Raw genomic sequence first — 17350 nt, 5'->3', positions numbered from 1 at the left:
TGAAATTAGGGAAGAAATCAAAAAGTTTCTGGAAACAAATGAAAATGAACTCACAACAACCCAAAACTTATGGGACACGGCCAAGGCAGTCCTGAGAGGGAAGTTCATAGCAATACAGGCTTACCTAAAGAAAATAGAAACATTTACATTTGGCATTTGTTGGGCATTTGTTGGCATTTGTTGGTCTTCATCCAAAGGAGGTGAGGTTGTCTGTGTGGTGATACCAGAGGGCGTCCTGTAGGGGGAGCTCCTTGGGGAAATTCACAACACCTGCTGCCCCATCAGACCAACCGCAAGCACTGCCTGTGGGAAAGAGTCGAAGCAGAAGACGAGAAAGGTTCAGGATGAGATGGGAGCGCACGTTTCTCTTTGGTGACCAGGGAAAAGGGGCTTCAGCCCAGCCGTGCAGTCGTGATTCATGCGTAGTACTCACCAGACTTTGCACCTTCACATGCCCGTTTAATTCGGTATTCCGAATTTCTCTCAGTGCAGAGAAATTTCTGTGTCCTGGAAGACTGTTGAAGGCACCTGGACGGGCTCTGTGCTCCTAAAGGTAACCGTGCTGTGGGACGATGGAATGGGAAGTTGCCCGAAAGGTGGCAGAGGGCAGTGGAACTGAGTGGCTATGACGTTGTACAGTTACATTTTGGGAGGGGAAATGAAAAGTGTGCTAATCATTGCATCTTACAGTAAAAAGTGAAGGACCTTTCAGCCAAGTCATTAGTGGGATATGCGTTGCCTCTGTCGGTCTCTGCTGTCACCTCGTGGCCATTTTGGGGATGACACCTTAGTGCAGGTCAGCAGGAAAAGGGGTTAATTCCAGGGGGAATATCACTGACTTTTCATAGCAGTGCAGTTTAGAAGCACAGTCTGAAGAGCTCCAAATGTCAGGACTGTGCAGTTACTTTGTGACTGGTCTCCAGATATCGGCCAAGGGAGCTATAAGCGAGTTTTATGTGATGTTTGGAACTGGCTTTGTAGCGCAACAGAGGCAAGTTTTTACAATTGCCAAGTTTGCTTGAAAGTTGTTTATAATTTGTTTTTTCCCTTGTAGCTTCCTTAAGTAATATGGAGGTCAAATTCGTTAGAAATTCTCCATCAAGAAGTAAAAAAAAGTAAAGTAAGATACCAGCGCTCTCATTTCATGTCTGTGCCCCTCAGGACATGTCTATGGGCTCTTTTCCTCCAGTTTGCCTGAACCTCATTTATTATTTTAAGTTCCTTGTATGGAGGCAAAACTTGTGCATTTTCCAGCTTGTGTTCCTAAGCTGTGCATTCAAGGGTGAAGAGTTCTTTCTCAAGTTTTGGTATGGAACATCTTTACTATCAGTCATGTTTAGTTATTTTGTTATTTTTTATTGATTTTTATTTATTTTTAAAGGGTTTTATTAATTATGCTATTACAGTTTTCTCAAGTTCTCCACCCCTTGATCCCTCCCCTGCCCTGGATCCCAGCCCTCTAGCTTCCCCTCTTAGTTCATGTCTGTAGGTTGTACATATAAGTTCTTTGAGTTCTCTGTTTCCTATCTCATTTTTTTTATCTCTCCCCATCTATTTTATGCCTACCAGTTAAGCTTTTTCTTCCCTCTACCTTTTCCCCCATTCCTCCCCCCGCCCCTGAAATCCCTCTGTTTAATGGAGAAATGTGATGTCCATTTCTCTGATTCTGTTCCTGTTCTATTGTTGGCTTAGTTTTTGTTTTCTTTTTGGTTTTGTTTTTCTTTTCTTTTTGGTTCATTTGTGAATGGTTGTGAGTTTGTTGTCATTTTACAGTTCATAGTGTTTGGTCTTCTTCAATTTCTTAGAGAAGTCCCTTTGGCATTTTATATAATGAGAGCTTAGTGATGATGAACTTTTTTAACTTGACCTTATTTGGGAAGTATCTTACCTGCCTTTCCATTCTGAATGATAGCTTTGCTGGATAGAGTCACCTTGGATGTGGGTCCTTTCCTTTCATGACTTGGAATACATCTTTCTAGCCCCTTCTTGTCTGCCAGGTTTCTTTTGAGAAATCAGCTGATAGCCTTATGGGGTTTTTTTTGTAGGTAACTCATCTTTCCTCTTGCTGCTTTTAAAATTCTCTCTTTATCTTTAATCTTGGGTAACTTAATGATGATGTGCCTTGGTGGGTTCTTCTTTGGGAGTCTCTGGGCTTCCTGGAAGTCTATTTGCTTCACCAGATTGGGGAAGTTGTCCTTCATTATTTATTGAAATAAGTTTTCAATTTCATGCTCTTGTTCTTCTCCTTCTGGCACCCCTATAATTGGGGTATTGGAACATTTGAAGTTGTCCCAGAGGTTCCTAAGCTTCTCCTCATTTTTTTTGAATTCTTGTTCCTTCATTGTGTTGTGGTTGGATGTTTGTTTCTTCCTTTTGTTCCAAATAGTTGATTTGAGTCCTGATTTCCTTCCTTTCACTGTTGGTTTCCTGAATATCTTGCTTTATTTCACTTTGGGTAGTCTTCATTTGTTCTTTCATTTTGCAACCAAGCTCAGTCAGTTCTGTGAGCATTTTGATTACCAAGGCTTTGAACTCTCCAATAGATGAGTTGGCTGTCTCATCACTTAGCTCCTTTTCTGGAGTTTTGCTCTGTTCTTTCATTTGGGCCATATTTCTTTGTTTTGGCGCACCGGTCAGGTTGGTCTGGTTGACTGTTTCCTTAATTCTTTGGTTGTCAGCGTGCCATGCAGTTTGATTTTCTGGCAGTTCTGGTTGTTTATTGATTGTAGATTGGTTGTTATCCTCCTTTGGTTGTGTGAGGAAGTGAAGATTTTCTAGCTCTGCCTCCATCTTGGCCAGAACCTCAAAGAATCTGATTGAAAAAAAAGCCTTGCTCCATAGTACAATATGGTCAATGAAAACAAACAAAAACAAACCAATTCCAAGCTTGGTTGTCTTCTGCCATCTCTTGTTCATGTTGGAAATAATGGTTTAGTGCCGGTCAACAAGAAAAGTGGTTGGTTCTGGTGGAATGTCAATGACTGTTGAATGCAATGGCATTTAGAAGTGTATTTAAAAATGTCTAAATGTAAGGACTGCCCAGTTGCCTTGTGACTGGTTTCCAGATTAGGGCAAAGGAAGAAATAAATGTGTTTTATGTGCCATTTGTTGGAACTAGCTTTATAGTGAAATAGAGTCAGGTTTTTAGAAGGTCCAAGTGTGCTGGAAAATTGTAGAAGTTCCAAGTATGAAAATCACATTTGTACTGTGCTTTGTTTGTTGCAGCTTCCTTAAACAATGAAGAAAGTAAAATTTATTTAAAATGAATTTCAACCCAAGAGGTTAAGAAAAAGAAAACACACTCATTTTATACATAAAAATCAAATGGTTTGGCCAAGCCACTAACACATGTCCCAAGTGTGCATCTCTGCTGCCATCTCATGGGAAGTTTGGGGAATAACATCTCAGTTCAGGTCAGCAGGAAAAGTGGTTGATTATAGTGGAATATTGGTGAGTTTTGATTTTTTTTAAAAGACTGTTTCAAGATACAAATCAGGCCCCAATGTCAGTGACCAGTTCCCTGGGACAACTTTTTATGAGCACATCATCTGGACCAGACACCGGATTTGGGGGTTCACCAATGGTTCTTTGATTATATCTTTAAATTATTCTTTGTATATATAAAAGATACTTACTTGTGCATGTTATTTACCACACAATTTACTCAGTTATATCGTTTATGATACCTTTAGTTTGATATTCATGAGCTGTCAAGGTAAATAAGATATCATGCAACAATAGAATTACATTAGTTTAGCTGTATAAAGCATGAAAAATAGAGCTTGGAATAAAACAGGAAGATATGAAGAGTTAAAAGTGTGTTAGTTATAAGTTCCCTAATAGTTAAATAAAATAGTAACTGTTGGGAACAAGGAAATTGAGAACTAGTAGTGTGCTGAGGCCAAGGGGAACTGGAGAAGAACACTGAGAACAGGATGGAGCTGAGCAACCATCCGGCACAGTGCAAATGTTCTCCCTTGGGCAAACTAGGTGGATTATAATCTATAGAAGGACTTATTTTATAATTTTCCACTCAGACCCCACCCTGTTCCCGCGCGCGGGCTCTGTAAGCCAACAGCTAACTGCCACGTCTGCTTCTATGTAACGCTTGCTTGCTTGCCCCTATATAAGGACTTAGCTGTAAGCTCTAGGTGCGATTCTCGTTTGCAGCCCTTGTGGGTATTATGTCTTCGGACATCTTGAGAGTTCACCCCTGCGCAGGTTAAACTTGGCCAATAAAGTAACATCATAAACCCTGAAAGTCTCTGACATTTGCTCTCGTGGGTGGTGGATGCAACAGTAACATGATTCTTAGCATTGTAAATTAGTTTAGCACCCGGAGCAATGGTGTTCTAGAAATCAGAAGTACTCTGTGAGTAAAAATGTGCCCCTTACAGGTTATCTGAGGAACTCACAGTATGGCAATGTCCACATTTTCAAAAAGGAGAACATCTGATGGTGAGTTCTGGAATCTAAAAGAGTAAGATTGTAGATTCTAAGTAATTTTAAGAAACAACTGCAGAGTGATTTCTGGGCAGTGAAAAGGGACAGTGACCCTCAGTGCTGTGGTTTATCACACTGTGGTTAGTGTCTTAAAGTGTCATATCTTCCGTGGGTTGTGAACTTTCACAGGTGTCTTCTTAGCCAAGGACATTCCTTCCCAGTCTTTGCAAGATGGCTGGCATTTTTATTTATTTTTTGTTGTTGTTCTTTAGCTCTCAGCCTCCAGGTTGCCTGTCCAGAGAGAGGCATGATTTCAGATCTAGGGTGCAAAGTCACATGCTGCTTGTATTGTAATGGACTCTCCATCCCGCTCCATAGAGAGTAGGGTTTCTCATTGCTGTGGATGATATTTTCTCCTGGGGGAATTTTCTCCACATTGTAGGTGCTTATTAGTAACCCTCACCTCTGTTCAGTGCATGCCAGTAACTCCCACCTTAACCGCACCCCAAGGACAGTCTGAAAGGTCTCCATACAATGTGGTAAAGGTGCCCTTGGGGGAAAAGTCAACCTGAGGTTGAAAACCACTGAGCTTGAAGCTGTGATCATCTTTGGAACCTGAGTGATCTGTCCTTGGTAAGAAGTGTTTTTACTTATCATTCCATGCAAATTATTTTCTAAATCCAGTTGTGAATTTATTTTTGGGCGGTTATTTAGAAGTGTATTTTATAATTTGTAAATATAAGTACTTACTAGTTATGTGTTGTTACTGATTTCTTGATTAATGGCAGTGAGAGCAAGAAATATATACATGTTTATGTATACACACATATATATTACATATACATATACACATATAAATATGTGAATATATAAAAATGTATATAAATTTCATTCTTTTAAAGTTTGTTGGAACTTGCTTTATATCACAATATGATCAGCTTTTAGAAAAACTCCCAGGGAGCTTGGAAAGCATCTGTAATTTGCAGTTTGGGGTTGTAGTGAAGTACTTATGCACATTGAATGCCATTTTTTCTCATGTTATTTTAAAAATATTTTTACTATTTTTGGTGGGCTTTCTTGGTTCTGAAACAGAACCTGAATGAGAGAAGTTGGTTAAATCTCCTATTATGATTGTTAATTTGTGTATTTTTCCATGCATATAATTTTGAGTTTATGTTATTGAGTGAATAAAAATTTGGAACTAACTTGTACATTGAACTTACTGATCTGAGGTACTCATCTTTATTTGTAGTAGTGGTTCACTTCTTTTCCTTAAGTCTACTGAATGTTATATAGTTTTCATTTGGTTCATGTTTGTATAGTATATTTTTCCAATTCTTTAACTTTATATCTCTTGGTAAGTTTTAGATAGCTCTCAGTGTTTTATGTTAGTTATGAGTGGCTATTGAAATCAATGAAAGAATTGATTTTGGTGGAGGATGTAATGTAGGGGGCCCAACATTTTTCCCATTCGGTTGTTCCAATGGCTTTTATTACATGTCAGATATTTTTCCCGCAGATCTAAGGAGATATCTTTATCATAGTAAATGACCACGCCCCCTCACATCACTGCTGCCTCATTTATGCTCTTCTGTGTGGGGGGTGTCTGACTCTCTCCTGTGAGTGAGGTGGTCCTGGCCGTGTATGTCTGACATTTGGCTATTTTCATTTGCTAATCTGTGTCATACCTGTTGGATTATTAGAGCAGCCCAAAGATTCTTGAGGTTCCAGGAAAGGCTGTTTCCCCACCACATAAGCAAGCAGTCAGGTATTTAATGTGGGGCCAATTTGGGGAGTACATGCCTGTCACCATTTACTTAAGTAAGATTTAACTCTTTGAGTAAAGTAACTGATTCTCAAAACTGAATGGTCATGTCAGTGAAATGTGGAACAATGTACTCATGTAGCTTGTGGATATAAAACTTCTATGTAAAGTATCAGGGGCGGTCATGAGAGGGCCAGCATTTTGCACTTGGCATGTTGATGTTAAACTGGCTGTTCAGAAAGGGAAGACTGAGAAATTCCTTACGATTGTCATCTCATTTCTTCCTAAGAGGTTTAGTTGCCACAGCTTGGTTTAGGGAGAGAGCTTCAGCACAATCACCTCAGCTTCAGACAGTGAGACTCCTAGCAGGAGCTTGTGGACTGTCTTCCTGTACTCCTGTGTCTTAAAGTTGTGGGAGTTGCCCAACAGAAATTGACCTGGCAGGTATGCTGCCTTTTTTTCCAAATCACCTGCATGTCCCCGACTTGACCTGTGAAATCTAAGACTCTGTTCTTCCATTTTCCAAAATACCCCATATGCTCAATATTACCTCATTATGTTTGGTGTTCATTTTAATATGATTTTCCCTTGCCCATGTATTAGATGTTGGAAACCTCCCATTAATTGGATTATGTAAATTTGATTGTTATTCCAGGTGTTAGAACTTAGAAGATATGACAAAAGTAATTTTTTTATTCATGTGACTGGTTTTGTGAGCTGGCCATGTGACATTCATGGCCAGGACACTAACTTCTGGAAAGTGCAGCCTCTGAGAGATCATGGACTTCTCCCGGCAAGAGTAAGCATTATTATTATTTTTTGCTCTGTCAGCATTTTTGGTCTATTTCTGCAGGGCTTGGTGTAATTTAGTAGTGTCAGGAGTTATTTTCTTCCCTATACATTTGCATTGGCATGAAAAACTATTTCTGAGGCCAGCTGCTTGGACTTTATCAGCTCCTGGCTCTGTTTGCATGGTGAGGACTCAGTTCCACTCCTGCATGTGGCAACTGGGCTCCATTGTCCAGCTGCAGCTCTGGAATCTGGCTGTGGAGTCCTGGTTCCAGATCTGGGTCTGTCCCCTGCGTCTGGGGTCTAGGGTTCAATCAGTGTCTGTGTGTCTGGGATCTGGAGTCTCTTCGGGTTCAGCTTCATGTCCTGGGTGGGTGTGTGGAGGGTCCATGTGCAGCTCTGGCTCTTATCTCTAATATGTGGAATCTGGTGTCCAGCATTTGCCATAACTCTCTGGCATTTCGGGCCTGGCATTTAGGGTCGATGGTCTGGCCCGTGTCGTGGGGACAGTTTTGGGATTGTGGCCGGAGTCTGGGGTTCAGCTTTTGGTTCTGGGTCTGCTCTGGGGCCCAGGTTCTGGAGTCTAGGGCCTGTGTCTGGTCCTGAGTCTGTGGCATCTGGTGTCTGTGAACTGATGGTCATTGGCTCCAAGGCAATGCCAGGAGGAGTTCCAGAGTTGGGGTCTGGGGAAGAAAGAAACTGTGTTTAGTGCAAATAGCTGTGTTTTGGTACTAATGGGTGTGAGTGCAGCATGGCTGTTAGGAAGCTCAGTGTTGTTCCAGGTGAATCATGAAGCAGCACCTGTGTGGGTCAGCCCAGTGCTGCTGCTGTTCAGTTGTGAAGAGTCTTGGCTGTGAGGGCCCACCCCCCCAAGTGAGGCAGCCCTGGGGCAAGTTCCCCCTCAGGCTGTGCTTCCCAGCACTGCTCTGCTCTTTCAGGTCTTGGCCTGTCATTTCCTCTCTGCTGGGCTGCATTTGCACACAAAAAATTGCACTTTGGAAAAAGGGGCCCCTCTGAGGGAGGAGATTGGGCTGGGAGAGCAGAGAAAAGGCCTATGGTGTTGTTACCACAGCAGTCTATTTATTCTTAAATTATGCCAAGTTTTCTTCTTGTACAGTTTTATTACCCAAACTGCGAATGCTTTTTTATTTTTGTGACAGCTTACTTGAATTATACAGAAAGATAAAATTGAATTCAAAATCTCACCCAAACAGGTAATGGCTGCTGTTGTTTTAAGTATATTCCCTTCCAGACATCTGTCCTTGCCTCTTTCTATTCTACTTTCCAGGATTTAATTTATTTTTCTGGGTTTGTAGTATGGGTGCAAAACACGTGAATTTGTAACTGTTTTCCTCTAATGTGCAGATTTATTTCTACATTTCTCAGGTTTTTTAAGGATTTTAATATTATTCAGTTGAAATGATATTTTAACTCCAATTGTGATTCATTTGGAGGATTAGTTAGAAGTGAATTTCATAACTTCTAAATGTGAGAATTTTCTGGTGACCTTTACAACTGATTTCTAGATTATTTACAACGAGAGCCAGCAACTTCATGTAATTTCAATCCTTTGAATTTATTTGGAAACTTCATTACAATATGGTCAGTGTAAAAAAATGTTGCAAACGTGCATCTCTTCTGCCATCTAGTGGTCATTTTGGCAATTACACATTAGGGCAGGGCAGCAGGAAAAGTTGTGCAGTCAGTTACCTGTGAATGTTGAATCCGATTTGCTGGTCATGGTGTTTCTCATATCCTTACTGAATTTTTTGAGGTGGTTTCTTGTTTGTGAAAATGGAATGCTGTATTTCTGATGAGAGAGGTTTGTTAAATCTATTATGATTATACATTTTTGTGTCTCTGTTGTATATAATTTATGTTTATGACATTGTTTATGAATTTGGATCTTCCTGGTAAATTAAACTCATTGGTATGAAGTGCTCTTCGTCTCTAGTCATGCTTGTTACTGTGAAGTCCACTGCATGTTAGTATGTAATTTTCAGATGGTTTATGTTTGCATAAGACAGGGTGGGGCAAAAGTAGGTTTAGAGTTGTGAGAATGAAAAACAAAGTTTATTGTTGTCTTACTATTTAATAATTATGACATTATTGTCCATGTGAATAACTGTAAAGCTGCTTTTGCACCATCCTGTGTATCTTTTCCCATTCTTTCACTTTTGATGTTTTTTCACCCCATGTTTTAGGTCATTCGTATTTTCTCCCAGTTTATGTCTTTTATTTTTATTGTCTGGACAAGTTCTTTTTCAGAGCTGTCTTTATTTTTATAAAGTATACATTATTAATGTATTTCTTCATTACACTGCATGTCCACAAGTGTACCTGATTCCTGGCTATTGTTGTTTAAATGGACCACGAAAAATAAAACTTACAGATATAGTTTGTAAGGGGGCGGGGTCTAAGGTCAGAAGCAGGACTGGGATGGAGGTGAGAGGGGCCACAGATGTGGGTGGGGCTGGGGGGAGGCAAATTTAGGCTGGCAGGTGTGAGAGGTGGGCAGTTGTGGTGGGGGATGCACAATTACAGGTCTTGGAGGTCAGGCGCTGCGGGCTGCTGGTCTCCATCGTCACAAGGTGGTGCTCACAGCCTAATGTGCTGCAAACAATGCAGTCCAGGGGCAGGAGGTGACCTGCGTGGGGTCTATAAGGTGAGGGGTGGTGAGGGGGTCAGATACAGCCACCCTGTGGGGAGCAGGAAAGGGGGACCAGACTGTTTCTGGGGTACATGTCTCAGGTCCAATTTAGTTGGCCACTTCCTGTGAGACCACATTTCTGTACTTATCTAGATTATATTTCAGTTATAAATAAATTTGGTAAATGGATATGTTACCGAACAGGGGTCCAAGGTGGGGGCAATATTTGGCCCACTGAGGGATGCCAAAAACTGTTACAGAAAACAGGGGCCCCTCTCAAGGATGGTATACTAATACCTACTGGGCTCGACTGTCCACCACCAATTGGAAAGACATCTCTCAATGCCAGAGATTTGTGAAAAGGAAACAAAATGTTTACTTAATGCTATTCAGGCCTAACACCTTCGTTAAAATACCAAAGTCCCTTAGGGTGTACACCTACACACGCACACACACACACACACACAGCGCTCCCTTCTCCCCCTGTTCTAACTCTGGGTACCGTAAATCAGGAAAAGAGCACACATCCATTTTTCCAGGCTGCTGGTATCATCAGCTGTGTTGGCATCAGGCAGGATCTCCAATTAATCCAAAGTCATGCAGCACCTTCCACTGGCAAGAGTTCTTTGTACCAAGTTCCAGTCAAAGTCTCTCCTGCTTTCCAGGCCACTTAGCCAAAGGGAGCACGCCAAAGCCACGTGGGCCTCTTCTACCAAAGCTGCAGGGGTCCGCATTCCACCAAAAATGCATGTCTTTCTTCTTCACCTGGCCACAGGGATCTCCATTCTGGCAAAGCTGCGTGGTGTTCCCTTTCACCTGGGAAAGAGGGGGTCTGCACTCTGTCAAAACCACGTGGCTCCCTCTTTTACCTCGCTAAGAGGGGGTCCCCACTCTGCCCCAAACCGTGTGGCTCTCCCTTACATGACTGCAGGGGTCTACATTCTTCCAAAACCGTGTGGCTCTCTCTCCAATGGCTGCCATGTCTGGGTTTAAATCTCCACACCAATCTTCCTCTGTACCCCTATTTCCGACTCCTCACGATCAGTCACACCTGCCAGTATTTCTGTATTATTACCAGTTTACTGGGCTGCCATCGTGAGTGTGGGCAGGTGTGGCCCCATGTCCTGGAGCCAATCCTCTCCAAGCTCCCACGCAGGTGCTGTAACTCAGGGGACCTGCCCCAGTTACATCTTGGGAGGAAGTGACTTCATCCCCCTGGCTCCAAGCCTGGCCACAGCCACCTAACATATCCAAGTGACCCACCAAGGCTACAGATATGTTAAATGACCAGGCCATGGATTAGCCACAAGGCCTGTGGCTGTACAAAACAGCCCTGCATGTTCCTGCTCCATGTGTCCCTTCCCCCAACTCACACCTGTGGGGGAGGGGGGAGGACATCTTATATGTCTCTCCAATATGCCTATACACTCTGAGTTCTGGACCCCATTCCAAATCTTCTTTTGGCCCCCCCACCTTGGCTGCACCCTGTATCAGGTATACAATGTATCCTACAATGATATCATACAATGATATCCATTTTTTAGACCAAAAACAAGATATTTTTCATTTGTTAAAGTGTCTGTTATCGCATAGCAATGTCCAGTTTTGTTCATACAGATCCTGTACATTGTTGTTAAGTTTATTCCCAGGTTTGTTTGTTTCTTTACCTATTTTGTTGTTATTGAGTCTTTTAAAAAAATTACATATTTAATTGACTATTTCTATGTATTTATTTCTGCATGGTATTTTCCCATCACTACACTAAATTCTATTTGTGGTACTTTTCTGTGGATTCTCATGAGTTATGAAGGTAAACCTGCTCTCATGCAATAATGATCGTTACATGGTTGTAGCTGTACATGACCTAGAAATAGTTAAAGCCTGAAAGAAAACAGGAAGAAGTGAGGTAATGTGAGGAGTTAGGAAAATTGTCTTCATTACTCATAAGCATATTAATGACTAAATAAAATAGTAACATCCTTCTTAGCATTTTACATGAGTTTAGGGCCTGGAAGCATGGTGTTCCAGAAATCAGAAGTATTTTGTGACAGGCAGTGTGCCCCAGGTAGGTCATCTGAGGAACACAGAAGGTAACAAATGTCCACATTGTCAAAGAGGAAAACTTCAGATGGTCAAGTGTGGAATCTAACAGAGTAAGATTCTTTGTTCTAAGTGACACCATGAATTATTATTAAAGTGATGTATGAGCAATGGAAAGAAGCAGGGATCCTCGGATGGCTACTCTGTTATCACAGTGTGATGTGGTCTCCTGAGTGGAAAGATCTTCCTTTGCCTCCTGACCTATTGCCCAGGACAATTCTCCCCAATGTTGGCAAGGTGGCTGGCATTTTTTGTTCTTTAAGTTTCAGCTTCAGGCTTCCTGTTCCAAGAAAGGCAGCCTTTGAAATGTAGGATGCAAAGGGACATGGTGTTTGTATTCTAATGGAGTCTTCATGATGCAGAGTAGGGGTTTTTATTCTCAGCACCATGGAGTTTTTGGGCCAGAGAATTCATTTTCCTGGGGGATTGTCCTCTGCAATGTAGGTGCCTGTTAGCATCCAATACCTCTATTCACCGTCAACACCCTCACTTCCTTTCCTCCCAGGACAATCTGAAATGGGTCAGTACATTGCCTGAAGTTCCCTTGGGGGCAAAAATCACCTTTGGTTGAGACACAGTTTGAAGCTTCTTTCATTTTTGAAATCAGAAGGATCTTGGTCTGGCATGCAGTATTTTTACTATTTATCTATGTAAGTTATTTTCCACTCTGTGATTTATTTTGGGAAGGTATTTAGAAGTGTATTTTAAAACCTCTAAATATAGGGACTTTGTAGTTACCTTGTGACTGGTTTTCAGATTAATGGCAAAGAGAGCAATAAACATAGCTTATGAGACATTTGTTGAAACCTGCTTGATAGCTAAATGTACTCACTTTTTAAAAAGTTCCAAGTGTGGGTGAAAAGCATTTTTAACTTACTTAGTTGCTGCTTACTTAAACAATGAGAAAACATTTATTCAAAATTCTACCCAAGAGTTAAAAAGAATGGCCATCATTTTATGTATATGCACTTGCAGATATGTCAATGTGCATGTTTCTGTTTACTTTCTCTGGATTTCACTTACTATTTTAGCTTATAAGTATGGGCACAAAAATTGTAAATTCTCAGCTTTTATTTTGAGACTGTGCATTTAAGGATGAAGATGTTTTTCATAAGTTTTAGTATGTGGTATCTTTATCCCCATTCAGTTTATTTTGTAATTCAAAGTTATTTAGTGGCTATTTATTTTTGTGTTTATTTAGAAGTGTATTACATAACTACCAGATATAAGGACTTTCCCGTCACTCGGTTTTAGTGAATTCTAGCTTCGGTGTAGTAGGAGCACTTAGAGGAATGTATATAATTTCAGTGCTGTGTTGCTTGTTGAAACTGGCTTTTAATTGGCTTGCCCAAAAGATGAAAACTTTTGGGAAGATGAGATTATGAAAGTGCCTGAAAGACTACAGAAAGTAGTGGGACAAAATGGTGAATATGTTGTTCAATAAAATTATTGGTGAAAAGGAAAAACGTCTCTTTCATTGTGTCTTTACCTAAAAATCGAATGAACTTTTTGGCTAAGGAAATGGTAGCGTTCCAAGTGTGCCTCTCTGCTGCCATCTCGTGGGCCTTTTGGGAATAACATGTTAGTGGCGGCGGAGGTGGGGCGGGGGCGGGGGGAGGCTGGTGGGGGAGGAGTGGTTGACTGTAGTAGAATACCAATGAATGTTGATTGCAATGTTATTCAGACATGTATTTAGTAAGTTTTATATATAAGGACTAACTAGTTACCTTTTGTTCCTAATTTCTATGTTAACAGCAATGACAGAAAGAAACATACTGTATATTATTTCAGTGCTTTGAAATTTGTCGAAACTTGCCTTAGCACAGGATGGTCCCTTTGAAAAAAATGTCCCAAGTGTGGCCCTCTGCCACGTCCAATGCTAACCAGGTCGGCTGACACAGTCACAGCCTGGGGATGCCACGTCCAATGCTAACCAGGTCGGCTGACACAGTCACGGCTTGGGGACAAAGGCTTCACAGAAGCATTTTCTAACCATGTCGGTTGACACAGTCACGACTTGGAGATGACGGCTTCACAGAAGCGTTTCCAGCAGGCCGGACGTGGCATTAGTGGATATATGGTGTTGCTTTTATTCTTACTGTTTCTTAGTATTCTAACCTTTGTACTTCTGATAATTTGGAATCTCCTAGAATTAATGACCACTTTCAGAGAAAAAACAACAGTTGGCTCAAGTCCTAAGCAATATCACCCTGGCTGAATTAAGGCATCGTACTTTACTTATTTGTTCCTGTGAAAGCCACCCAAGAAAGAACAGTTCAGGGAAAAATATGTATTCCCACAGAACTGCCTCATAGAATAGCAAAAACCCCTTTAGAAAATAGCCCCTGATTGTTAAAGAGTTGTTAGAATAACAGCCCCTCCTTTACCTTGAATAGGAATATATATCAATTAGAATTAGACAGGCATAAGAACAGAAGAAGCTGGTTAGCTATTACAAACTAAGCACTTAGAAACAACTACCAAGGAGTCAGAGTCCTCAGTATACAAAAAACATTTTAGACAGCAAGATAGATAGCTAAGTTAGATATTACAAAGGCTTATAATGAATTTCCTAACCTCTGCTCGGTCTAAGCATACCTGTTGCCCATGACAATTTCTGAGAACTTTAATAAACAATAAGACATTCAAACTGCATACATAGAACTATTTCAAATTGTCTGATTAATGGTTTTCCTAGTCAAAATAACTTTTGTTTAACATAACTGAAGCTATGGGAACTTTCGTACTTTTCCTGGTTACTGTTGTATTGATTTTTTCTGCTTAACTGATCATGCTGTACACCTGTAAATGTTAATCTATGCCAAAAATGAAAATATAAAAGATCAGCTTGTACTTGCAATAAACAGAACAGTGCTTCACCTGCCTTTGAGCTGTGTAGTTTCCTGTTACCCAGCACCGACGCCTACTCTCACCTGAGGACCCTTAGATGAGCTGCGGCCGGACCACGGCAGCCCTCTGCTGCCATGTCATGTGTCACTTCAGATGACAAATCTTATTGTCCCACCTGTGTGGCCATGGCTCGCCTCCTGGTTGTGGCTTCACGGTCACTTGCCTTGCACTCGTGGGCCCCACTTCACTCCACGGGCTGCAGGGAGAGGAGGACAGTCCACACTGCACTGGACAGCAATGCTCAGACCTTTGACCCCCTGTGGGCGATGCAGGGCCCTCCTGGCAGCTGGTCTCCCAGGCTGTGTCTGCTGCTGTTGCCACAATATTTAACAATTTTAGCAAAGCAACCTAATTTCATCTGAATGAGTACGTTAATGAAATTCGGAAAAGTTTATTAGTTTAGTTTGCATACTGTAGTTTGTAGGATTGCCTACCAAAAAGTAACATTTCACGAAGGTTGCACTTTTCATAAATGCCCTGTTTCTATCTCCTATCTTACCTCTATAAGACCCTGTTTCCCCACACTCTCAAAGGTCCTATATACCTGATATCACACCTCAGTGTCTGGTATTCATTTGTTCTCATGCATGTATTAAATGTTGAATATCTTGTATTGATCTTATGATTATATCTTATGTTATTTTAATTATTATTGTACAGGTGTTAGAGTTGACAAGTTTTGTGGAAAATAATCTCTTTTTAATCCCCGACAGTTTTGAAAAGCTGGCAGTGTGGAATGAATGGTGAGACAGTGCCAACTCCTGAACCTGTTGCAGCTGAGAGATCATGGACGTCTGCCTTCCAAGGTCAGCATCCTTTTTCTTGACTCAGTGTTTTGGCCTATTTCTGCTGGGTTTGGTAAAATTTTGCAGTTTGCACTTGGAGAGACAAGGGTTTTATCTTACTGAATCACGGGGTTGTTTAAAATGGGAGGAAATGGTTCAGCTCCTGCCTGTGGCCTCTGGCAACAGGGGCCTGGCAAAGGGCCCCAAGTCCAAATCTGGCCTTGGTGTTCTGGTTATAGATCTGCGTCCTGTGTCCAGGGCCTGTGCTTCGGAGTCAAAATGTATTCGGTTGTGGGTCTAAGGTCTTGCACCTCTTAGGATGTGGCTTTGTGTCCAGGGTTTGCATGTGAGGTCCATGTGCAGATGAAGCTTTTGGTTTTGGTGAATGGAATCTGGTATTAAGGGTCCGATGTCAGTCCCTGGCATCTGGTGTTTGGCCTTCAGACCTCATGGTCTGGCTTGCGTGAGGGGACAAGGCTTTGGGTTTGGGGCTTTGGGCCTGCAGTCCTGGTTTTGGTTTGGGTCCACTCCAGGGTCCAGGTTTTGGAGTCAAAGGTCTGTGTGCTGGCTTCTGAGTTTGTCTTTGTTGTCTGGTGTCTGTCAACAGATGACCATTTTGACAAACTCAATGCCAATATGAATCCCCAAGTGTATGGAGTTGAGGTAGGTTTGTAAAAAAAGTAGGAAAATTCCTTGGCAAGTGGAATGGCAAAAGTGAGTTTGATAGCTAAATAAGGCCTAGCAATTTACAGCCAGGTAATAAATCTGAGGCCCTTATCTTCCCTGACCAAGGGCACTTGAGAGCAAATGGTTCACACATTCCAGACCACACAGGGGAAGACCCACCTCAGTCCCAGCCCTTCTCTGGTGACTTTTCTGAAGGAGAAGGTCCCCAGAGCAGGACCCTGATCACTCCGTGTGCTCGTTTTGTTGCATCAGCACATCAGTGACACCCCTGGCCCTGGAAAGCTGAGTACTCTGTGCAGATGACTCTTCTAAGACCTCCTCTAAAGTCTTCAACATTGGAAAACAGGTAAAACCCTAAAAAAAGGACCCCGTGTGAGCTGTTCATTGAGCACACATGTGCCTTCCCTTCTCTTGTTTGCTGCCTATCTTCACTTTGTTTCTCCCTATCTCCAAAGGTCCCCAGAAGGCCTGCAGTCAGGGGAGCAGCCGCAGCTCGTCTGGTCTCACCCCCTGATCCTGTCTCCAAGGACCTTCTTTGCGTCTAGCTTTTCTGTTTCTCAAGAAGCAGCTCTGCCTGTGCTCACTCTTGTTGCTGTGATTGTGCCTCTTCTCTCTGAAGTCCTTTCTTTGTTTCACTGCCCTTGGATTTAATATACAAACTCTTTATTTTTAAACTTCTCTTATTTTTCTTTTCTTTTTTAAAAGATTTTATTTATTTATCTTTAGAGGGGAAGGGAAGGAGAGAAGGAGAGAAACATCAATGTATGGTTGCCTTTTGTGCGTCCCATGCTGGGAGTTGGCCTGCAGGGAACTGGCCTGCAACCCAGGCATGTGCCCTGACTGGGAATTGTTAATACACAAACTCTTGAAACTCCCCAGATTTGTGTTGTGAAATTTTGCTGCAGGACGTCAAGAACCTACACACGTGAGACCTTTCCAGGGCAACCCCCCCCTTGGGTCCAGTCCCTTTTCGGTGACAGAATAACCAAATTTTGTGTATTTGTTTACCTGTGGATGGACATTTGAATGCTTTCTACCTTTCAGTTCTTATTCACAGTGCTGTTATGAATAATCATGTATAAGTTTGTCATGACATCTGTCTTCAATTTCTCAGATTGTGTTTGAAAGTAGAGGTATTGAACAGAGTAGGATAATTTTTTTTGAGGAAACGTCAAACCATTTTATACAAGGTCTGCAATATTTTACATTAACAAAAGAAAT

The 17350-nt window shown here is 41.7% G+C and overlaps 1 long non-coding RNA gene across 1 annotated transcript; it reads left to right on the top strand.

Moving 5' to 3' along the window:
• Window positions 1–6903: 6903 nt before the first annotated feature.
• On the top strand, window positions 6904–16457 carry LOC118989395 (uncharacterized). The gene is made up of 3 exons (XR_005067007.1): window positions 6904–7007; window positions 15371–15463; window positions 16382–16457. It is a non-coding gene; the product is annotated as an uncharacterized LOC118989395 (long non-coding RNA).
• Window positions 16458–17350: the final 893 nt, after the last annotated feature.

Source organism: Sturnira hondurensis, unplaced genomic scaffold, assembly GCF_014824575.4.
Source record: "Sturnira hondurensis isolate 20B ecotype Veracruz unplaced genomic scaffold, ASM1482457v3 Scaffold0006496, whole genome shotgun sequence".
Taxonomy (NCBI): Eukaryota; Metazoa; Chordata; class Mammalia; order Chiroptera; family Phyllostomidae; genus Sturnira; species Sturnira hondurensis.
Note: the sequence above shows the minus strand (reverse complement) of the source record. Positions and strands in the feature narration are given on the sequence as shown.